Raw genomic sequence first — 25,645 nt, 5'->3', positions numbered from 1 at the left:
TCTGTTGTAGACATGTAGTCTCCACGAACAGCACATGGGGAGAGAAGAAGCTTCGTAGGAGCCACGTTAGCTCCCTGGCTGCATGGAGTCACCTGGAGGAGTCTGAGGCTAGGCAGGAAAGCGCTGAGGTGAGGGATGTGCACTAATGCCCTCTGCCAGGCTGGTGATCCAAAGGAAAATGCAAGGGGTGGAGTTGTATGTGTTATTTTTCTGTCAGATTTGTCCCACTGCACGGCAGGACCACGAGGCTTTGGGTGGGGGAGAGCGAGCCTCTCCTCACAGCAATAGCCTGCAACATAGGTTAGGCTTTAGTGTGCTGTGAAACCCTACCCTTACACTTTAAAAACCTCATTCTCTTATAGCAATGTAGATCCGATGGAGCTCCAGTAGAGTAAATTCTGTAAAGCTCATCTTGTGGAAGGGAGACTAGTTCCTGGCATTCAAACACAATGAAACACACACATACACCACATGTGTGTGCTGACATTAAACATCCATTCACAGATTCTGCCCCTTGACTGGCTTTATGGAAATGTTCATTCAGGTTCATCCCTTCTGTCCAAAAATAAACCTGGGACTGATTATAGTTTTGCATCAAAATCCTGTGAAACTCGTGGGTTTGTCATGAGTCCAGAGGAAACGTGGGAGTTTCTTGCTGAGATTTTAAGTTCACTTGAATTTGAAACTCAGAATGAAACTTGGGGAGGGAGAGAATGAACACACAGATCCACAGGAAAGAATATGTTCAAACAAACCCTCATGAAATGCAGCTGCCAATGGCTTTAGAAGAGATCCTCACTCAAAAAATGAAAACAAATCAAAACACATTCCTCTCTCTTAAAAGTCTGACTCTTAATGCTACCAAAAATCTCTCTTTCCACTCTGGGCAATTCCATTTGTTTAAAAAAGAGAAAATGCATAAAGTTTTGCCCAACAAAATGTCCTTATAGCAGCTCTAAAAGCAGAGGGAAAAGTAACTTTTAATTAATTTATAAACAAAAGATTATTTCCTGCATTGCCAGCAAAAATCCTGTTTGCCGACAAGGTTCTGGCTTCAAACATTATCAGCAACTGGCAGGATGAGTCCTTTTATGTAAATGAACTCATTATTATTAATTTCTGCTGGTGCTGAACGATTTATGAACTGCTTTTCGAATATGGAAAAGTGGTTCATGAATCAGAGGGGAAAAATGTTCAAAAAGTCCAGGGTCGATAAATAACAGTAGTCATTCATGAATCCCGCCCATGGTGTCTTTTATCTTCAGTAAGGAGAAGATCAAAATGATAAAATAGTAATGTGCCAACAAAAAAGGATTGAATGGGCAGAGACTAGTAACATTGTCCTCTTCGAGCCTTAATGGGAAGGGATGAATGGCGACAGACTATCCTTCACTAACAGGCAGCTATATACTGTGACTCTCCCAAGGTGAAAATGTTCTTTTTTCATACATGTGCCACACAGAGGCAGAATAAGAGGGACCTGCTGAGCAGAATCCCACTTGTCCCCCTCCCTCCACAAACATACACAAGCTATGGTCGAGGCATGGTGCTTTTCCATCGTAGCTGCTTTTCAAGTGAGACAAGCCTCCTATGCACAGACGTTGTAATTGCAAAACTCTGTGGGTACCTCCCCAGCAACCTCATGCTTCCCCCATGTCTTTTACACTTCATTACTGCTAGTCTTCCTGGACCTGGCATGTTACCCAGTTCTCCTCTACGAGGGAGGGCAGAACCCATTCGATTTTAAAGGCTCTTATTTTAAGATGAACAGAGATGAAGAGTACTTCATAAAAAGTGAGAAATCTGGCAGCTGTTCACCTTACCCCTGCTCTCTGAGCATGTCACTAGCCCTGAAGAGGCTAGAGTCTTCAGGATAGTATAGTGTATACAACAATTTACATTGGCCTTGTTTAATGAAGACACTGTTTTTCATCTGTATTTGAAGGAATCGGGTTGAAACACAAAATATTGCATGTACCAGGAATGAATTGTGGTCATAGAGGTGGTATTTTCTCCTTTAGGAAATCCTCTGATGTGCAAGTGGTCACACAAGAACTGGGTCAAATTTATTCCCAATGTAATTTCATTAAAATCACAGAAGTTGTGCCCAGAATGGATTTAGCCCATTATTATTTCCATGCTAAATATAGGGCAACTCTAAAAAAATGTTCTCTAATTAGTTTTCCTTTCTACAGTTTTGATATCGGAAGAAACTACAACTGCGTATCGTGATTATTTGCTCTTAAATAGCATTGCTCATCTAGGAACTTCAAAGACTTTTCAGGTATTAGTCAATTATAAGCTCACAACATCCTGTGAGGTATGAGGAATTCTATTAGCACAAAAGCTGAAGAAAATGAAGCAAGGAAAAGTTACATGCACAAGGTCTTGAAAAGAATTTGGCAGACTCAGTAGCCAATCTAGAAGAATTGATGACTTTTCCTACTGCAACCAATAGTCAAAAGTATCTTTCAGCAGAGGAAAATAAAATGACAGACTACTAGCTGGTTTTTAACCTTATTCTTATGTATATTTCAAATTAATATCTCGTCCATTTTCTTTATTTCATATGGCCACAGGACAAAATCCTATGCTTCTGAGCTCAGCAATGAAGTTTTAATCATCTCAATATACATCTTTCCACAATATATATTTTTCTGTCTACCAAAGACATAATGGCTGCTCCTTTTATGGGAAATCAGGATTTAATCCAGTAAGTCTGTGAGAATCAATATTCTTGTGAAATGACACCATGTTGAAGTTATTTTATGTTATGTTGATGGTTAGCTAATTTTGTAATGGAGACATTTCTTCCAGAAGCAGACATAGTATAATTTAGTGGTAAAAACGTCAATCACAAGGGGTTGAACACTTATGTCAGGGCAGGAAGAGGGCAGATTTATTGATGGAAATGTATCTATATACTCTTTGTGGCACTTTGACCTGAAATAGCCATTTTGGTTATAATTTTGTTTTGTGAAAATTACATCAACTGCAATCAGTAATGTAAAAATGACACTGGAATGCTTTGTTCCACAGGCCTGATTTAAAAGTCGTGCTGTTTGTTATAGTAACAGCTTCTCAATAGCAAGCAAATTAAGGTACTCATTTAACTGGTCCTTTTTTCTGTTTGTAGGATTTTGTAATAGATGACAACCTCCGAAAAAACCACAGTGTTCTTTTTTCTACTGTTTAATATTGTTTAAATAATAAATATATAGCATGTTTCATAATGACATTGAGGTAACCAAGAGAAGGAGGCATGGTGCTCTGGATAATACTATATGTGGTTATATTCCGGTGTGGCTTTTCTTCCTAATGCCAGTTAACCACCCACCCAAAGCCATAAAAAATAACAATAGGAATGGGTAGGAGAGGATGGAATAAAATAAGTACAGAGGTTGAGACAGAATAAGTGACAAGGAAGGAGACAAAGAAACAGCACAGTGCAAAACACAGGGAACATAGGAATTTCTCATTTGTGACTTCAGCTTTTTTTAAACGAAATTATAAAATCCTTATCAACTCAATGGACTTTCATATTATTCCAGATTTACAATGGTGTAACTAAAACCAGAATCTGGCCAACCCTCAGCTTAAAGAATAGGAAAAAGATCATTAGGAACAATGTGAATTTTACAGAGGACCTGTGCTATAATGTGAAGTACTGGTTATTGTCTGTTTTCTGCTGCACTATCATTCCCTGAAAGAGTGCCTTTAACCAAATAATATCATGACTCCCTAATTATTAAAGGCTTAATTAATCTCTGGGCTAGTCCTGAGAAATATTCACCTTAGTGTAGAGTGATTCTTGCACAACTGAAAGTTTAATTTAGTATAAATAATGATGGGCTGTTTTCCCAGCTAGCACACAATCCATTCAAGCTTTCCCATTTTCTGCCCTTCCATTTACAGCCTTTGCATGACTATCATGCAAAGCTAACAGCTCGCTTTTCTCTAACAATCACCTTTTTTCACCGAGATGTACAAAATTCATAATCTGCTTTGTAAATCTTAATTCTTGGCTCCTTTTCAGGCAAACATAGTGACAGAATCGGAGACCATCCAATGTCCTGCTCTGTGGTGAGTCACAATGATTTTCTCACTTAAATATAGAAACCGCTTAAAGTCTGGGTAGGTTACAACTTTCCAGCAGGACTAAAAGTGGGAATTTGTCCTATATTTTAAGGCCATGATCCCCAAAGATGTTTCTTTTGAGTGGTATCCTAGGCTTTCTATAAACTTGATTCATTGGAAACAGTCCTCAAACAACTAAAGGCTGCTCATTAGAGAACGTAGAGCACTGCTCATAACATCACCACTAGTGATGGTATGATAAATCAATAGGGCACTAATATAACAGTATATTTGTTTGCACACTATCAAGCACAGCTAGACATCTTGCTCACAGGTTGCCTGACATGCATCTCTGTTTGGACTGGGAGAAGGTAGATCAGGAAAGCACCCAGTCCTCCCAAAAGTTAGGACTGCTCATTAAGTGGTCCCTGATTTACAAACTGAAGAAGAATCAAAATAGTAATAAGACTGAAATTTAGCTCACTTCCACATTTTGCCAATCAGATCACGGACAGTTAGGATGTGCCTCAGAGAAATGCTGACTGGCAGGAAGATTAGAAGAAATTCGTTATTAGAATAAGAAAAATGTAGCTAATGTTTTGGGTGGGTTGTTTTTTTTTTTTAAAGCAGAATTTTATTGTTTTTTCTTGACCCTAGATGTTTTAGTTCTGCCCATTTGCATAGGTAATATCTCTATCGTATTTATTCACACTGCTCATAAAAGAGCACATCACAAAAGTCCCTGGAAAATAAAACTCCAATGAGAAGGGACCCATCAAGTTTAAATGGAGGTTTATATTGCAGCATTATGAGATAGAGGCTTGCACATTTGCAGCTCCCATGGCAGAAAGTGAAACTCTGAACAATTAAAGCAGCACAGACATCCTGCCCTAAAGGACTGTAAGCATTTAAAAAAGCAGCCATGACCTCTCTTTACTGGGCCTGTTTTCTATTTATTTTACAGTCTTTATTAGCCAACAAAATCTTGCCTGGATCTTAGTCAAAGTGATGAATATACAAGCATTTTGATCTACAATTTGTGGCACTTCAAAGTATTCTTTACTTTATGATCATTTGTAATCAAGGTCAGAGCTCTGGCAGTAATTTAGATACCACCTAAACATTTATAATATATAAATTGCTTTGCAGTAGCATGCATACTGTCCTTTCTATTTTTGTTCACAGTGATTGGAGTTGCAAATGTTCAGGCTCTCAAAAAGTTACTCCTACAAGTATGTGTAAGCAGCTCCATACCTAAGTTTCTCTTATTCAGTTCCCACAATGGCACACAAAAATGGAGCATACATGTATGGCAAACCAAAATGGTTTGTTTTCATTGGTTTACTGAAATATGAGCTTAGGAGAGTAGTAATACAAATTACTAACTTTGTGGGGGGAAAAAAAAGCCAAAAAAAGCCTTAAAACGTTTGAAAAGGAGTTTTTGTTCTCTTTGTCATCTGTTTTTCTCACTTTTCCATATACTTCGCTCATGCAGCAAAAGAGTTTTCTGCTTTGTCAGATGCAAGCAGTTTCAGAAGTGTTCTCTTTTTCAAGTACAGGGACTCTCTTTCATGCCAGCAGCATCTTGCAAAACAAAAACTAAAGGCGCGACTACTGTATTAGCACCATCATCTCGGGTTCTAGGCCCAGTTCTTTCTAGACATTGTCTTTCTACATCTTTCTCTCTAGATTTGTGCTTGCTAGGACAAACCTTCTGATTCTTGTACTTCACCTCTACAGTCCGACCTTTCAACCAGCACAACTCAAACATTCGTTCAAACCCCAGCACTGAGTCTCAGTTACTGTGGCTTTGGCAGCTGGATACCTTGCCCATTCACTCTGACACTGCTGCAGGGGTGCATTTCCAAATTTGATACTGTATCATCTCCCTCTTCGACCATGCACCCTTTCATCGGCTCCTTCTTTTTCCCGGCAGCTAAAAATGTCCTACGGATATTTTAAGGCCCACATAGGCTCTCCCCAGACTGTTTGTCCCTATGACATCCATGAGGTACTGACAGATCAATGTGCATCCACCATTCACAACAGATATAATCTCCAATGTCTTGAATTTTGAACCATACTCGTTTTGTTTTCTCCTGTGAGGGTCCACTCCTATCAAAATCTGCCAAGCTACTTCACTTGCCCTTCTTCACTCCCTTAAAACTCTCCTCTGCTGTGACACCTTAAAAAAAATGATAGTGGTTAAGCAGCTGATGTGCTGTGACTGCATAGTGATCATAATTATCTCCCAGTTACCTTGTCATTTCTGCCCCTCTCCCCATCTGTTTGCTGTCTCTTGTCTTTTGCTTAGATTAAAGACTCTTTGGGGTAGGGACCGTGCCTGTATTTCCTGTGCATTTGGATACTGTCCTGCACGAAGAATCTTGGGTTCTAGGCACTACTGCAGTGCACATAAATAAGAATTACTGTTTCTAAAGCAAAATCCTCTGCATTTCTGTATGCATAAATTATAGCCACATCCTGTAATCCATTTTTCAGGCTAAACAATTGACTTCAATGGGAGTTGAGCCAGGGCAGGAGTTGGCCTATAGTCTTTATTCAAAACAAGCAACATAACATATTATTAATCACCTTAAATAGAGACTATCACATTCAGTGATGCAATCCTACCTGCAGATAAAATAAATACCTTTCCAGAAACCTTATGACTTCTCTCGTTTACACTAGGCCAGGCTGCTTTTAAGAAAACTATTGTTCTGCCAGGGATAACAAGATTGCAGTGACTCCCTGGTTGTATGTCCTTCACGTTGATTTCTTGGAGGTTGGCAAAAGGCTGGTGAATAACCAACAGAGTCAGTTGTATGCCACCCTGTCTTTGCCCAAGAGGTCTAGCAGTAGCTGTTAACTTCCTATTCAGAGCTTTTATCTCCCACTAGAGCAACACAAAGCAGTCTTCTGGGGGCTGTAGTTTTGAATTTTATTCTGAATTTTGTTAATATCCTCAAATATAGCTTTATCCATATTGCAACCATAGCCCTAAGCTCCTCGTTATAATTCACCAAAGTCTTGGGGAAACAATCAGTTTGGCCAAGAATGCAGCTTGGGAAGAATCTCAAGCTATTTGTACATGCCTGCATCATAAGTGTTGGTGGGAGAGGTGGTTACGGAGGCCACTGTCTCCTGTGCTGTTCTTGAGGAACGACAGCTGTGTGCTTCCTCCCATGTAACTTGGAAGAACTGCAAAGGAGAGGAAAGCCAACGCCAAAAATAAAAACATGCGCAAAAGCAGAGAGTAAAATCTGCCAGAGTCAAGGAGATGTTGTACTACTGGAGATGAGCCAAAAATCCGTGGAAGTCCCCTATTAATGCAATGGCTTGGTTATAATTGCTTCCCCCCACACCCCACCCCTTCCTTCCCCAGGTGAATCTTGTCTTGCACGTACAAGAGGGACTAGAAAAAGCACGCACACTTTTTCCAGAGTGATACTGTTTGTTCTACAGGCTTTCTGCCTGAAAGTATATTTTTTCCCTCTTCTCTTGCAAAGTGTGGGGCTTCCTAAGTTGATGTGTGAAAGTGAGGCAAGTTCGTAATATACTCAGTAAATCCAGTCTGTATATGCTTACTTTCTACCCAAATTGATTATTATTTTAGCAAAGGGTTAATCTGAAATAAATGTTCACAGATCATGTTGCTTTCCACTTTCTGCCAGTGTTTAGGTCATTAGATGCTCGTCTGTAAATGAACCATGCAGATAAGACCTAATGTTAAACATCTAGAACTTCCTTATATAGGGAAAAGTGCAAGAAGGATAAGAATCTCCTTGCTTCAGACCATAAGACAGCTATTGACTTTCTAGCACTAGGAAGAAACCTTCTGAAGCATTTTCTGTTTGCCATCATCCGAAACAAGATGCTGAATTAGAGGCATGGTTGATCCTGGTCTGATTCAAAACCCCCTATGTTTCCATTGGCATAATGAAAGTGCTTATAGCTGTGTAGCAAAATTGCTGCAGTGGAATAAAGCGTACATATGGAAACAGAAGTAAAGTCCAGGTTCCTTCCTAGCTTTTTAGAAGGGGTCATAGCATGTTTATCTAGAAAAGGGGGGGGGGGTGGTTTTGTTTTTTTTTTTTTTCCTCAAAGAACATAGGAAATGTATAACTTTATCTAGAATTCAGTATTTACTGTACTCTCAGTAATGTGCCTCTATACCCATATATTTTGGGGCTTCTTCAGTCAATTATTTCTGTGTTATTGGGGAGAAAGTTATCTAAATATTTTGAGTGGAATACTATGGTATACCTGAAAAATTGCCTACACTTTCCTATCTGAGGAAAGCATTCAGTACTGAGTAGATAAAGCAAAACTTTGTATTTATTTTAGATAATTTAGTCTAATTATACAAAAGTGATGTGAGAGAGAGACACAGAATCTGACCCAGAATTGTGACTAAAACATAATAATATTATCCTAATTAAAAACCATATAAGAGCTTGTTGTCCAGCCTCAAATCCCTGACAGACTTGTATGGCTCAAATAATTGCAGGATTTGCAGACTAAAGATTTAGTAAAAGTTTCATGGAAAAAAAGATCTCTAATGAATTCTCAGTGTTTTTTAATATTGTGCCTCTTCTACAACAATGATGGCTTTTGGGGACTCTTGCTCACTTATGGGACATGTGGGTCATTCGAAAGCTTGAGTATTCATTATGAGATGAGCTGGAACTGGATACGCAATACGTTTGGTTGAAAACTAAATTTTATGTAAATTCTACAGCGATGTTTTCTGGCTCAGTTAGAATCCATTCTACTGTTTATCTTTATACTAATAATGGTCTCTTGGGCTTCTTTTTAAGCCTCTCTGTATACTTTTTTTTTCTTTTAAAATGAAAGATGAAGATCCAAAGAAAACAATTTTTAAAGATAGAAATAGAAACACTAGGTAAAAGAAATTAGCAATGCAATCTCTGCATATATTATATGGAAATCTTCTGCAAAATTGCAGCTTGGAATTTTATTCCTAGGACATTAACCATTTCATGTTTGAACAGTGTTGCTGCTCTGGTTCCCCATATTTCAAAAAACGTTTGGATCTGCTTTTGATTTCTATTTCTGGATATTTTTGTAATATTATTAAAATATTCCTTCTCCAGAGTGGTAAATCCAGTTCTCTGGAAGAAATAAAATCTGTGGCATAGCTCTGAAATGAGAATTAACCTTGATTACTACAGTAATTTACTAATCAAAACTGGAGACCTGCTAATCAAGTCTGAATTACCAGCTGCTTGATTTTTATAGTGACATAACCAAAATTGAACATTTGGTAAACAAGAGTCTTATTTATGAGGGGAAAAAATTGGCATATGGCCATATTCATCTTAATACATTTATCACTATATTGTTGTGATTTCCTTATCTGCTGATGTAGGCATTCCCCTTCTAACTTAAGCCATCCACCTTACCCCAGAAAGATGAACACTGAATTTTAGATTACCCTAGAACTGGAGTCAGAGTAGACAATCTCACATTTCAGGAGAGGTTTTCTGATCTACCTGTTGTTTTTGGACCCAGGGAGGAGACCGACTAATATCCCGCAAGAGCCTTATACGATAGAGTTGGTTAGAAAGCACCTTGGAATAAGGGAAGCAGAAAACTGCAAAGAGAAAGGAGAGGAATGGAGAACTGCCAGTAAGCAGACAGCTGGGAAAAGCTGCAGGAGGAAATGGCAAAGAGCATCCATGCGGCGCTGGTGAGCCCGGGGCCGGAGGGGGTGCTGACAGCTCTGGAGAAGCAGGAGAGCAGGGAGAAGACCCAGGGGACATGGTGCGAGTGAATCACCGAGGGCCTGACGGAGGAAACCACCGACCGCTCCTGTGAGTAAGTGCATTGCTCGTATAAATGGACAATGTGCCAATTATTATAGCCTGTCTGATGGGCCTGGGATTTTTAAAGTATTTGTCTGGTTTCCATAAGTGCAACTAATTTCATGGTTTTAATCTTTTTTTTTTGGTCTGATTTCTGTTCATTTTTTCAGCTCCCAGATGGCATCCTGTATCCACTGACACAGAGAATAATTTCCCAGTATTTTCTTTAATGAATGACCTATTATGAACAAGCAGGAAAACCCCATATTGTACAATTCTTCCATAGAAAAACTGATAATTAATATAAATGGAGAGAAGCCCCCAGAATGGGAATCTTTTTTGTTGTTTGAATTGTGGATGGTATTTCATTAAGGTGGCTTGTGCATTTTTTAAAAAAATCCTGTTCAAATGATATTGTCATGGGTAATTGTGCTGTTAAAAAGGTAAAGAACAGAAACACAAAAAGATTATTTCTAGAATTATGTTTACAGCATGAAATTCTCAGCTAGTCTTTCCCATTCTCTGGATGTTACTTTAGACCTAATCCCTCATTCTCTCAATTCTTAGCATAGAAAATATATACTAAAGCTAGTGCTGCTTCCATTTTTTCACCATCTTATCTCATAAACCTGAAATACTGTTTTTCCCTTTAAGTCTTGAATGTACTCGTGCCTAACAGGAATGAAGAAGCATAGGGATGAATTAAGACGCGTTGAATGGTTTATAGCATATTTAGACCTTGAAGAACATGTGTGTATAGCGACTGTATGTTTAAACACGACCCTGCAAAGCTGCAAGGGACCGCAGCTTAGCAGGCGCCAGCCTCGCGTGCAGCCTGCACAGCCTTTCGGCTCTCCTGCAGCAAGTGCAGTCCAATCACGTCATGCAGCAATTAGAGCAGCACACTTAGCTACTTGGATCAACTGACATTTCTTCAGAGTGGTTTTAAGGATCGGGAAAATGTGAGCAACTGTAAGCTAAACCAGAGAGTGCTATTCCTAATATTGTGTACTCTTGGCGGGAGGGACATCCATGAGGATAAAGATTCCAGATTTTAGGGATGGATCCTGTAAGTACACTCAGTAGGCAATGGCTTAGAACATTTGGAAGGCCAAAGAAATAAGAGTGAAATAAGTGGCTTAGACAGAGTTAAGCAAGAGGGGATATTTCCCCCCAGCAACTGGAATAGGACTCTGTTCCACTCCATTTCATGTCGCTGCTTCTCCCTGAAGCCATGTCCATGCATCCAGAAACTTTCCATCAGAAGTGCTCAGTATTGCCTTACATGTTTAGGATGGCCTTTACACCCCGTCAAAACTTCAGAAGCCCAACAAATCCACCTGGAAATGTGGATCATTTCAGACTGCACTGGGACATAACAGGAGCTCCGCAGAGAGAAGGAGCATACGAAGTCACTGAGGAGGGAGTACTTGCAAGGAGGGAGTGATTGCTATGGAGGCAGGCCAGAAAAAAAAGTAGAAAACAACAACAAAAGTAGTGGCAGAAAAACTGGGAAGAGGAAGCAAAAATGGTAAAGTGACACGATAATGCTTTACTAGCTCTAAAGCAAGGAAAAATTATGAAAGCATTCATTTATTCATTTTCAGCCAAAGAAAACAACTAGGGCATAAAAAGAGGCAAAACCAACCAACCAACCAACCAACCAACCAAAAAGAACAGAAAGTAGAACATGTGAAGAAAAAGGGCAGCAAAGGAAGAGGAAATCCGAGAGAGGAGAAACAAGTGCTGGAAGTAAAGGAGTGGACGGTGGGGGCGGAGGCAGCACAAAGAGATCTGACGTACAGGGCTTTTAGGTAAGTGAATTTTATTTGTGTATGTCATTTCCTACTTTTTATTGCATTTCTCTGGCAACCATCCCACAGTTCCATAACCTATGGGTGGGTGGGAGGAGGTGGCTAAGAGGGCAAAATGGTAGTTTTGGCAGAATATTGACATGACTTGAGTCAGGTCGTTACTTGTGGTTGTCATTAGACAAATAGTGAAACTGGGTTAATGGGGCAGGTGTTTATGAATCCTACAGGCTAGAGGAGGCTCAGTTTTCAAAACCTGACTCACACAGAAAGGGAGAGGCCCAAATGATTCAATGCAGTGAAAGCGATGGCGAGCAGTGCTTTCAGCACTGCAGGGGCCACAGGGACCTACTTCAGATTTACAAGATGGTTTTCAACTGTCAGGTATGTTTCAGTCTCTTAGCAGACTTAGGAAGGTGGACACTGCATAGGTTTCTGTATTGTTAACTTCCTTTTTTGCAACCATGGGATGGAAATAATTTTTTTTTAGTGCAAAATGAGATTCTGAAGCACACCTATATGGCAAAACATGACTTTCATGGAAAATGTTCTGAACTCTGAGTCTCCATCTTTTCTGGGTACCTTTGTTTCTTTTTGCCCTCTGTTTGACTCTTTACAGGCTTTTTTCTAAATATCTTGCATTTAAAATGGAAAAATTTCTAAAACATACAGTGTCGAATAAAATGAGTTAGGATTTTTGAAAAATTTAGAACATATGCAATAGCTGCCATCCTGAGAAAGACAAAATGTCCATGTAGACCAGTGTCTTCTCTCTGAGAGTGAGAAGGAGCAAATGCCTAGGGAAAAAATGTATAAACTCTGATATATCGCTCATATAGAGCAATCCTTCTTCCCCTGCGTGCTTCTGCCCTCTGAGCATCGGTATCTTAGACATTTTGATTTGGAGGCTGGATCTTGATCATCATGTTTAGTAGCTAGTGATGGATTTTGTTTGCATGATTTCATGTAATCCCTTTTATGGTCCATTTACACTTTTGACCTCCACACCATCCTGTGGCCACGAGTTCCGTAATTTCATTATGCACTGTGAGGATAAAGTACTTCTTTTGTTTGTTTTAAGACTGATGCCTGGTCATTTAATTTGGGCTCCTAGTCCTTGCATTTGTGGGAACTGTTGAATAATGGCTCTATATGTTAGAAATAAGGCTTTTGAAATAAAAAAGCTTTCTTGTAATTTTAAAGCCTTATGATCAGGCAAGCTCCTCCTCCTCCTCTTGCAAATCCTTCCACGAAAAAAGGAAAAATTCCCAACTCCAACTGCAGCCTGATGAAATTAGAATTAATTAAAGCAAAAGTAGTGTTATGGTGTTCATACCACACAGATAAGTAGCCTTAGTCTTATTTTATATCTCCTATATGGTTCCCTTCTCATGTCACATCACAGTGCTATTGTCAGTTCCAGGGGATGTGAAATAATCTATTTGTAATGCCATGATCTGTGGCACAACTATTAAATCATAAGTATAGTAATGGGAGAGTATGTCCATTGAGTTCTCTGCAACAGGAGGAAGGGGAAAGGCCTGCCAAGTCAACTAAAATAAATAGGAATTGACTTTGAACAAGACACCTGAGCATGGACAGGCAGCCATATACAACGGGGTAGACCAGGGTGTGAACTTACAGTTTCTCAGAAACTTCGGTAATTGCCATGTTCGCATGCCAGCTTGCTGGTATCCGATGTAAATATTATTGTTTCTTTTCCACTCGCATCTAAGCTATCTTGCATTTGGTGCTGAGTGAAAGCACATATATGGATGCTTGCTGTGGGGCAGCTGACATGCTGCTACTTTGCACCCTGCTTTGACCTGTGGTAATCTGCTTGTATGCCTACACTTCTAGTTTCTTGGCCTCTTTGGTCTCTGTCCAGGTAGAGAAGGAGCCGATAACCGTATCGGCTTGTATGGCACAGCAGCAGGATAGGTGGCCCTGAGGGAGCTGGTGGACCGGTCCTGCGTGCAGAAAGCAGTGCAGAAGGATCTGTTCTTTTCCCCGACCTACCGTATTTCAACCTGCGCAGGGCAGGAGGGGGTAAGAGAGACGACGTGAGGCAGAACCAGTGTTTCCATCTTCCTGCAGACAGTAGTTATCCGCGTGTCCTCTTTGCAGCATCTTCCAGGTCTATGTTATTTTGTATCATTCCGGTCAGGTTGCTTTACAGAGAGACAAAGAAGAGATTCCAGGATAAAATCAAAACTGCTCTGAAAATGTACTCTGTGTGGCAGTATTTGGAGCAGTGGTGAGAGGTTAAAAAAGGAGTTTGACCCTAACCCAAGAATCAAAATTAATGTAAGAGAATTTAATGCAACACAAGGTGTGGTAGAACAAAGACTACTGGGGGGTCTCGTTTATATTCAGTTATGACAGTCGCTATTCAGCACTTGAAAAGAAACAACAGTGCCATGGTTTTCACTGAATTGTGTGAAGAAACAGGATAACTTTAACAAATATCACAAAACATTTCACAAATCAATTGTATCGAAAATATATTAGGTTTCTTTAAAAAAAAAAAGATCGGAAAAGGAAGCAGCACAAGCAGGAGGAGAGACAGCACACAAAGATTTACTTCTGAGTGCTACAAAATATTGAACTAAAAATAACATTAAAGATGAAATTTGCAATGAATCTCAAGCTGCTAAATTCCCAAAGGCTAGGTCTGCCAAAGGCTCTGTTGGTTTCCTCTGTTCTTTTCTGTCTTTATTTAAATATTTTATACAGTTGTCTATGTTCATGTGTAGTGTGAACTGTCATTTATATTTCAGTCCACTCTAAAATGGATCTTAGACTATCTCAAGCTGTGCACTGCAGTGAGTAGTTTTGAACTGAGAGGTAAGTTGAAGTGGTAGGGACAAATGAAGACTGATATTTAATGTAATTTTTGTGTACTTATATTTTGCTGTCATGTATTTTGCCTTAAAACTGATTTGTAATTTTATGCGTTTTGTGACATTATGATAAGATGTGATGTGAGTATGGTTTCCATTTAGCAAATACATTGATGTATTTTTGAGTTGGAGTGGTTGACTGTGGGAATTCAGAATTCTGACCTTAGGGTTTAATGTTTAGCAATAACAACACGCAAGTTTAGATCTGCAGTCTTAAATGCTCTTCCTTGTACTTTGGACTTGCCAAGGTAAACTTTTTAAAACAAGCCAGTCTTAAGCTTATTTCAGATTCACATCTGTGATAGGCCCACAGGGTGCTAAATACCCTCATGTCTCCATTGTCTTAGGAATACAGGGCACACCCTACCCAGAAAAATGGGGGCTCACCGTGGAGCTGGGTCCATCACCTTGGGACACATTCTCCCACCCATCTGGTGTTGGTGGAGGAAGCAGAGGGACCTTTTATATCCCCTGTAAAGACAAATTGCAGCAGTCGTGGTGGCTGGAGCACAGAGAAAGCTTCCTAATTGCTCCCCACAGGGTGGAAGACGCCCGAGCTGGGGCCGGAGGGGGCACCGCAGGCAGAGCCGTGCCTCCAGCCCAGCACTGTCAGCAGCGGGCAGGGTGATGGTACCGACGGCGGGAGCACGTACAGTGCTCCGACCCTGAAAGGAGAAAGTGTTCCCTTAAGGGGTGGTGCTGCTATATCCTGACCTTAAGACAGTCCTGTTGCTGATACGCAGTGCCGTTAGATTAGGTAAGAAATGTTAACATATATTAAGGTGGGGTTCTGCATTGTTTTTACACCAGCACGAGGAAGAACAAACAAAATTAGTAGTATTGCACGCCATTTCATCAGTTCTTATAAAAGAGAGAATTCTTAAGAAAATACATTGCTTTCTTGCTTCCTAACAGTAAGTCATACAGAATAAAAATTTAAAATAATGGCTATTAGATTAGGAAGTCTAAGAAGCTTTTACTACTTGGGAGCTTTGACTATTAAAGAATTGATAAATTGCCATTGAAATACATGCAGCTCTGCAATATGATAGATCAAAGTTCATTTTTTTTCCTAATGCAGAGTTAAGATGAGCAGGCTTACTTTTTGCCCATCTTCTTTGCAGATCAAAAACATTCCTTTCTTTTTATTTGAGTGATCAATCTACTGGAAGAGCCCAATGTATATGTTGTGACTGTAGTAAAATTCTTATTTGCAAGCCTTTAAGTAGTAATACAGCATGTTGGCATTATGCAAACCTCAATACATCTCAGCACTGCTGTCTGAAGTATTTAGTATGTCTCCTCCACATAATATAGATGCAAAGGTAATTAATTCTATTTCATGAAGTGATATTTCTTAAAATATTTTGACCACTTTATTAAAAAGTTAACTCTTCTAAGTAGTGCTTCTACACTAAGTTAGCAGAAAGACTTCAGCATGTTGTGTTTTACTGGACTGTATTCCACAGAAAGGACTCAAATAACTGAAACGTAAACCTTGGAAAGACACTTTAAACTCATGGCTTTTTAGAAATATATTCATTGCATGTCAATATAGTTATAAGAGTTTTTCTTTTTTGTATAGGCTTTTTTGTGTATTAAATACCTATTATTATTTTATAAGCATGTCTAAATCCACTCTGTGGTAATTTGTATTGTCTAAAAACCTTTTAAATTAAGTAACACTAAAATACGTAATGAACATGCAACATTAAACACTTTTAAGGGCAGAAAATATGATCATATCCTTCAGAAAATATTTCTAAAATGTGTGATTTCCAACCCACTAACTTACGAGTAAGTTGTGTAAAAGCTACAGTTGCTAACAAGGTCTCGTACATCTGGACCATTGCATAAATGCTGTCTGCCAGTGTAGCAGGAGGAGATAGACATTTCCATTTTTAAGGTCAGTTCTGTAAAGAAAATCCTTATGTGGGTGTCCACAACTTGGCTGCTGATCTTAGGTCAGACACAGTGTGTACACGCTGGCATAGCACCCTTTGTTCAAAGAGGAGGAAAATCCTGCATGTGGCCCTATGAAGGTTCAGTCCTGCACAACGCTGTACAATCTGATCCAGCAAAACACTTAAGCACATACTTAGTTTTAAACTTAAGGGACAATATCTAAGTTAGATATATACTTTGCTATAAGATGCAGGATCAAATACACATATTCCTGAAGGAGGTATGTAATGTGTGAAAATAAATTGTATGGGAAAACACAGATAGGTAATTAAGGAAGCCTTTGATTTCATTTCAAGCAATACTTACATTTACAGTATTCGGTTTCACATTAATCCTTCAGTAGTCTACCACAGTTTGTATCTGGCCATGAAATTTTCATCTATGTAGTGTCTTTCTTTGGAACGTAAAGATTTACAATCTCTGAGCCTGGTTTGGCTCATCTTGACGTTGATGACAGAAATCCCAATTTTGCTCCCGAAGGGCATGATTGGACCAGTTAACATTTATTTCAGCCTTGCAGAAGGACATATTGCTTGTTTTATATATAAAGTATGCCAAAATAAGATTAAGAGACTTTATGAACATTGCACACTAAGTCAGTGGCAGGTAGTCATAGAAGTAAGGATTCCTTCCTTCCTGACTCTCACTTCCTTGCTTTATACTGTACTTTTGATAATGTGTCTGAATTCCCATAGCAATATTATTCTGGCACATGATAATGCAATAGTTTTGAAATATGCTTTTCATGTGATGTGTGAAAACATAAAATCTATAGATGTGCAGTATACATGGATAGAAGAATTCATATTACAATATGTAGCTACAAGCATAATAAATGGAAATTGATGAAAAGGGAATCTTTCTACTGCTGGGATTTTAAAGAATTAGACAAATGTGCGTAGTTCAAATAAGGCAGAATATTCTGCTTCTTGTCATAGAAAGAGCGATGAACATGTATCAAAAGAGAAAATCAGCTGCCACTTGGTAAGTACCCTATGATTTTTCTTGACTGCTACCATTTGGGCCCTACCAAGTCCCGTACTTACTGTGCAGATCAGAGATGCTAGATTCTTTTTTGTTGTTCTGTCTTTTGAAAGGACAGTCTTTCTTAAAAAACTAAAACCATAGCAATACAATACCATACCTTTAGAAATGTTTTTATTCATTCATTTGCTTTGCAAGCGGGAGCTAAATCACTATAATTGTGAAGTTAGTTCTTGGTCCAGTCTTTTTGTCTTGAAGGCAGAAGAGAATCCCAGAAAAGTGACATTGAATACTATTTTTCTCTTATTTTTTATAGGCAGTCTTTGCATAGTACAATACTAGGTGAAGCAACTCTTTGTAATTCATATATTTATGCTAGGTGGTTTTAATTGTTCTTATTGTTGTTATTGTTTTAGTAGTAGTAGCAGTGGTAATAGCAGTAAGCAGTAGTATTATTGGAAGTCCCTCTGTAAGGCTCTGTGCAAAGAGATCATTAAAAGATAGCATTCTGGAGATGATGCTCTATCTAACTGGAATCAGCAGGACATAGGAACTACGTCCTGTACGATGAATAACAAAAGAAAGGGTAGTTTACATTCTTTGATACATTTCTGCTCGATTAACCCCCAGTGGGATTTTACCCCTCCAGTCACATTTTTTTGTTCCTCTAATCTTCTTTTGTATTTGCTCACTGACCCCAAGCATGTATTTGACTTGTGACCCTATTTCTGTTAATAAAATCCAGGCCATCTGACCAGCATTCACACCAATGAACTACAAGGTGATGATTACCTCATTGTAAATGCTAGGAGTTAGCAACACGCAGCAGTGTAAGGCTGGTGGTTGGGTGGGCTGAAGAGAACCAAGGAAGGCAGCATGAGCAATTCTGAACTGTGATTTCAAAACCAAGCTAAAGATAATAAACTCCTTCAAAATACGTAATACTATCCATAGAAGAACTGTATATCTCCTTATGTATTGTTCAGCTATTAATTAGTTGATAATGTTTAGGGGATTATGGCATGACAAAAAACAATTATAGCTATAATGTGGAAATTTTCAGTATCTGTATGGGTGGTAGCTTATAAAATCAAAATTACCCTATTTACATTTTGGGTTATCAATTATAATTATATGCCTCATGAAAAAATACATCAGCACTCAGTGGTAATAATTTCAGTGTAGTGTTTTGAGGCTAAATTAACACTGGAAAGCATAGATGAGATCTTTCTAAGCAAAGTATTATTTGTTTTTAAAGCACTAGCAGAAATGTAGATTTTTTTTTAAGAAAATGCATAGCAATGAACTTATTAATGCTTTCGCCAAATCCTTAAACCATGAATCTTATGAAAAGCACTGTTAATTGTGTGTTACATGAAAAAATCATGCCAAAGCCATTTATCAGATATGTAATCTGTGGCTCTGTTTTGTGACAGGAAGCCATTATTTCCACTGAAAAAACAAATCCGTTAAATTTGAACTATTAGATTACAGCAGGGTTAAGGCTGGTTCTGTGCTGTAGAGTCACATCAGGGTCACAGCCCAGTTCTAGAGATGTACTGCAAGAGCTTCATATCTGATTAAGACAAAAAACTGATAAAAATGTAATGCAGACTAACAATATGGAATTATCTGATGCAGTTTGGGGGGATAGGGGCAGGGGGTATAACATCATTCAGTTTATTTGCATATGTTTGTTCTTTCTACTGAAATCAATCTCTTTGAAGGAAGCAAGAAAACTTTAGAAAAAGAAAATATTATTAATGCTGGTAAGAGAACACAGAAGAAAATCTTTAGTAAACATTTCTTCTCCAGTGTTGATTATCATTCTGTCTAATGTTTATTTTCATAATTTTCTTTGATCCAAACACAAATAACAATAAAGTTAGCTCCATTTCTTTGAACTAACAAAACTATACTGTGGCCAAATTTGGAGCAAATTTTTAAGTGGCTTTTTTGTTTTCCTCCCAAGCCACATAACAGATTTATAGAGTAGATATTTGTGTAACTCACACCCTCTCCCATATAGGAATATTTCTATGGCTAACAGTAATTTACCTGTGTGGGCCTCTTTCTGACTTTAGTGAAAAGGCTGAGGGCTGTAAGCATTTGGGCACGTACTCAATAGCAGTCAAGGGAGCACCAGTGGTTGAGGGCTTTGGATCAGGGCTCACCCCGTGGTGTTATGAAAATCGCTACAGTTTATAGGGATTGATGGTGGCTCTGCTGGGCTGGCTGGTGGGTTGTAAACCCGGAATGTAGTCAGTCCGCTCTCACTGCATTTCCTACCCAAACCTACATCACAGGCAGCAGGCAGAGAGGCGGGGCAGGGATGGCAGGGGCTCAGGTCCATGCCTATCAGGACCTCTGCCCAAGGGGAGCTGAAGAGGTGTTGTGACTGCTTCTCACTTCTGGACCAGAACCAAGCAGCCAGAGCACAGGTTGTACCTTCACAATCTTCTTCCATGAGAAATTTAACAGAGAAGTATGTACTATAGACTTAGAAACAACTACATTCCCAATATAAATATTATACAATTGTAAAATACGTACTACGGTATTTACCACAGTGCTTGAAACTAGGTCTACGTTGCTGGAGGTGTTTTAGTCTGTATATGTTTAAAAAGTCTGCCAAATCACAGATCTGCTTAGGAGACCAAAACCGCAAGATCATCTCAGGTAAAGCTATTGACCGTGTCCCAGAAAGCTGTCCTCTTGTGTGCCTGGCAGCGCCTGGTGTGGTGATGGTCAAGAGTCCATATCTGTGATGGAAAGCTTTTATGCTAGCTGTAACCTGAGGTTGACATGTATTCTGGCTGTTCTGTTCAGCCCTCCTGCATGCAAATATTGTCTCTGAAATTGGTGGAAGTTATGAATAAAGACCACAACATCCAACCTCAGTCAATCAGCTACAGAAGAGCCATATGCTGGATAAACTCACTGCTTTTTCAAGTTTTTTGAGGATATGATACAGAAACATGAGATATTCTCAGGTTCTCTAAAGCTTACTATTTTTTTGCTCTCCCATTACATTCCTGTGTTTGTCCCACTGCTTAGCCTAGCTGAACAAGGGCATCCGGTCTAATGATTGATTGCCTCTGTGAGGAGGTCCAAGTTTCATTCTTAAATCAGTCAGCATGTGGTTGATGACAGGGACAAAGCCAACCCTCATCACTCCCTAAGCAAATCATCTTCCCTTTTACTGTACACTTCGACCAAATTATGATTTCACCATTGAAATAAATGTCAAAATTTCCACCAGCTTCAGATGGATTGGGATTTGGCCATTGGCTTCTAAGTGCAGATGGCCTGTTAAAGGGCTTATTTTTAAATCAGGACGTGTGTAAGTACTTCAAGAGGTTATAAAAATAGAAACGAATACAAATAACAAGAGGTCAGGTATTGCTAAAAAGTGTCATTAGAAAATGGACGTGTTTAAGGATAAATCGGAATAATCCCAGTGACTGCAGGTGACTCACACTTGAGCAGGAATGAAAATTTGGGTTCTGAACTGTGTAGAACAGTTTTGGCTGAACCTTTTTACTTTTTTTTTTTTAATACATATAAAAATGCCAAACAGAAAACAGTTGTTAACTTCTGCAGTCTGTTCCAGTCAAAATGGAATACTTCTGGTCCTAGAGGGAGTCACAAAACGGTAACTAAAGGCTCCTGCCTAAACGTGCGAGAGCCCTTCCCTTTAACAGAAGATCATCACAACTACAAACACAACCAAAAAGCACTGCTTATTCAGTTTCTTTTTTTTCTTTTTAGCATTATGAAAACAGGAATACCAGAACTGATACTGTAATTATTGTGCAGTTCACTTTCATATAAATATACTTAGGAATATGGGACTGGAAAAAAACACACTCCTCGAGGCTCTGTTTCCTACATTGCTGGCAACCATAGCATAGGTACAAAGCCCAGAATGAGCCCTCAGTAACATCCACTGTAGATGTGCCAAGGAACAAAGCTAGAAAAGTTAGAGCGCAACAGAATAGCAATTTCGTGATGGAAGAGTGTGAATCAGTGCACTTCCAAAACTTATGAGCTTTACAATCTGACATAATTTTAAGTAAAAATACATAGAATTGCTCATGTGCTAGAAAAAGCTCTCCCTATTTCTTGTTACTGAAAGAAACGGGGCTTTGGCATGTAGAAGCTGAGCCCTTTATATTCCCTAGTCCCTGAGACTGCATGGTTTGCTAGATAATTCAGAGCTAAACACAAAATTGTGCTCAGCGTTCTTCCCTCCTCCCTTTTGGAATAAATGTTTCTACTCTGCATTTCTGCAAAGATGAGCAGAAAGCCTTGTAGACTGGTGTAGTAATATCTGCCTGAGTCTGCAGAAGCCTGAAATAGCAGCAGTGAGAGGTGTAGTGCCTGAAAACTAAAGATGATAGCCTATGTCATGCTGAAAACTCAGCATGTGTTACAGCTCAAAATAAATGGGAATCCATGTAAAAATAAATAGTATATGGCTTACTGTAGTGATGGGTCCATTTTGGGGGGGTTGTGTTTGTTTCTTTAATATTCAGTTAAATAATATTCAATTTCATATTGAATTATGTTTATATTCAATTAAAATAAAATATTTGCAGTTATTGTGATAACATGCTTTGCCACTGATGGTCCGGGTCTTAGTGGGTATAAGTCTTTTGTGGTGCCTGGCAAAGGATGCGGCTGATGTCCTAGCCTAGCTACCTCGTTGTAGAGTATGTCCGTCTTGAAAATTCCTCTTCAAAATGGCTCTCTAGCAGGATCACTAGGATCACCGTGCTCTTCACATCTAGGGACTGAAATACGAGTTGTGCCTTAAAAATCTTGTGTTATATAGTCCCACGGTAATTCTTCTTCCTTTATCTCCAGTAATTTTCCTATGCTGGGTCTGGTCTATTCCCTTCTGCTCAGCAGGGGGTGTTTTTGTTCTTGTTCTTTGTTGCTATTAATTTTCTCGTAACTACTATCTACTGCATTCACATAGCATCCACTATCAAGCTACTAAAACAGTGTTCAAGTATATTAAATCCCCCATTTTAAAACAGTAATAAAAGGTTTTTGCTAAATAAATACATAAAGCTTCTCTCAGATCATGCAATAAGGAAACTGAATATGGAGCTAAAGTTCCCAGAACTTGGGAGGACAAAGGAGCAGTTTACTAAAGAGCCTTTTCCCAACACTCAGAGCTCTGGTCGTCCTCAGAGGAAATAATAAATCTTTCTCTTTGTCACTCTTCCCTAGGTTTCTTTTGTTGTTTAGGATAAAGAAAAAAAAAAAAAAAAGAGCGTAGGTTCTACTTACAAGGCAGCTTCCTTGATGTTTCTGGTAGTCCAACCAAGGGACAAAATTGTGTGTATAGGAAAGGGAGATGAACAATTCATCCTGTAAAGGAATTAAAAACAAAAGTGGAAATCCTTTGTAAGAAGAGTGGTTGGGATTATAGCTGCATGCTTTCACTAATGACTTTGCAAACATTTAGCCAGAGATAACCTGGAAATCCAGTTGCACTTTATTTAATATTCAGATAAGGACCATTCACCTGCTGTTAAGCTACAACATCTACAATCATTCTTTGAATACTGATAATTATATGAAGCAGACTCCCCTAGAGGCTGGTAGTCTAGTCTGGATTCACCTGGAATACAAAGATGAATAATATTGCATATTACATGCACCCAAGTAGTTGCAATTTATAGAAATGTCCATTTATGCTCCTGAAAAAAAGATGTGTATTTCCCTAGGGGTATAGTATATGGTGATAAAAACCCGTGTGGGGGACTGTTTGGATTGTAACTCCTAGTGTGCCTGTTGTTGATTAATTAATAAACAAATAAATCGTTATATTTAGCCAGATATCTCACTACAAGACCATAAAAGAGAAAATGTTAAAAAAGAATTTTGTGTGCCTCGCCATAAGGAAGGGTTAGTGAGAGACACAAGAAATGAGTACTAGAAGTGGCATCCAAATGGCTCAGAGTAGACATGTGTATACATTTTTAAAAGATGAGTAGCATTATGAATATGCTCTCTTTGCCTCCTCCTTTCCTCCTCTTTCTCCCATCAGGTGCCTTGTCCTTGTTCTCCCCTCTCATTTGCTGATGGCTGATAACACCTTATCTCCACCAGGGAAGCAACCGGGAAGTTTGCTCCTTCCTCACAAGACTGAGGGTATAATTAGAACAACGCACCTGCTCAGTCCTCCGGTGACTCAGTTAGTCTACATCCATGTCAAAATCCATGCTGTGAGGGTAATTTGATCATCTCACTTACTTTTTTCATATACTTTATATGAATAAACCACCAGAACAAGCCTCCGTTGAGTTGGTTCAGTTTAATCTCACAAATTTGTGTCAACTCTTTGTTGCCAGAAGAATTTTATCATTTGATCTCACGGTTACACTTTAGTAGACTTTAGTACATATTTTATTTCACTTTCCAGAATATAAAATTCCATTTTGTGTCAAAATCATCTTTTTATTATTATCCATTCATATTTCAGTGATACTTACAGGCTTCAACTGAGATCAGGGTCTTGTTGTACGAGACAATACAGAAACACGCAATAAAAGAATTCTAGTCCCAGGAGCCTTGTAAGCTAAATAAAGGCTGGGAGAAAGGAAATATTACCCCCATTTTACAGATGGGAAACCGAAGCTCTGACAGTCTTTCCATACAACGCAGCGCAGTGTCGTACAGCGATACTGAAGAGAGAGTTCTGAAAAAGTGACAAAGTCCAGAATCTATGCAAAATAAAGGTGGATTTAAACCCTATTCTACTGGCAAGCATCCAGATAAGTTCAAGTAAGTTATAGATGTACACTGGTATCATTTGCCCATCATTTGCCCCCAAGGCTCCCTTGGCCTTCTCCATGCTTGTTTGTCTCCCAGCCCCCCTTCAAAGGCAGAAGACACCGTTTTTTGATGCCGTCTTCTTAGGCTCGTAAGAGTTAGTCTACCGCTGCTTCCCTAGCACTTAACAAAAATTTACCTCTAGCCCTGCGATGCCACAGCGGTGTCAAATCTCTCTGACTGCAGCAGCTTCCAGGCTCAGCAGAGATACATCACGGGTCTGTTCGGTTCTCCTTCCCAACCTCTGAAGGGTAATGTAATCTTTTTGTCCTTGAACAGAGCCTGGAATCTCCTGCATTAGAATACTTCTCCTCATTTAATCTGCTCCTCCCAGAAGACTGTGTAAAATCCTGGGGAAGCAGTAGCCAACAGAGGATATTCACTCAAGACCAAGCGGCAGAGAAGCGCTTTGGTATTCCCTGAAGACATAGCAGAAACAAGTGGAAATGGTAAGTTCACTGTCTTCCTTTCAAGGATGACTAAAGATAGGAGGGGAGGCTGCCCGGAATGAGGTGGGGTAGCAGTCTGCACAGAGGTGCTTGCGTCCCCCTCAGATCTGCTGGGCTACTGCCGACGTTTGCAAACCAGCCTGCTGAATTTGGTTTGCAGAACTCCGTGAGCTCAACCCTTCGCCATTCGAACTGCACCGCTGTAACTTTGCCTTTTGACTAAAAACCAGTTCAGACTAATTGTCAAGGATCAGATAACAGGAAGATATTTCTATTTGACAGTCTACTATTTTTCAATTGTTCCTCTGTTACATATCTAAGTAAACATTTGTTCCACTTATCATTTCTGAGCAAAAGACATGAATCATTTGACTAGTAAAACCACAACGACAGCTGTTGCTTATTAGAAACAGTCATCTTGTTCAAGGGCCTGCTATGGAGGAGTTCTTCAGGAAACTGTTTCTGCTTTTAGTGCTTTACAGTGCAATGAAAGCAAAGTTGCAGAAATTAGGGCATTTTTATTTCACTTATGTGACTGGCAAAACACAGAGGCGCACACACACAACAGAGCTATCATTACAGCTGAGCTAGAAGCCCCCAAGAAACAGGAAAATACTCATTTAAGAATACTACAAATGCTATAGTACTTACGTTCTTTGACTTTGTGACGTTTATACAGTTCTCTACAATACAGGTCAAACAAAACTGGATTTAAGGGTCCCTTTGTAAATAGGTTATAGTATTTGGGCTTTGGGATTTTGGTGTTGGATACAATATTT

At 39.2% G+C, this 25,645-nt stretch overlaps 1 long non-coding RNA gene across 1 annotated transcript in view; it reads right to left on the bottom strand.

The window, feature by feature from the left end:
* Window positions 1–25,028, bottom strand: part of LOC142413963 (uncharacterized) — a 29,955-nt gene extending 4,927 nt beyond the window's left edge. Inside the window, exons 1-2 of the long non-coding RNA XR_012776948.1 lie at window positions 24,557–25,028; window positions 22,870–22,950 (exon numbers count right to left, since the gene is read on the bottom strand). This is a non-coding gene — a long non-coding RNA (uncharacterized LOC142413963). The remainder of the gene's footprint in view (window positions 1–22,869; window positions 22,951–24,556) is intronic.
* Between the last annotated feature and the right edge of the window lie 617 nt (window positions 25,029–25,645).

This window comes from Mycteria americana, chromosome 8 (assembly GCF_035582795.1).
Source record: "Mycteria americana isolate JAX WOST 10 ecotype Jacksonville Zoo and Gardens chromosome 8, USCA_MyAme_1.0, whole genome shotgun sequence".
NCBI lineage: Eukaryota > Metazoa > Chordata > Aves > Ciconiiformes > Ciconiidae > Mycteria > Mycteria americana.
Note: the sequence above shows the minus strand (reverse complement) of the source record. Positions and strands in the feature narration are given on the sequence as shown.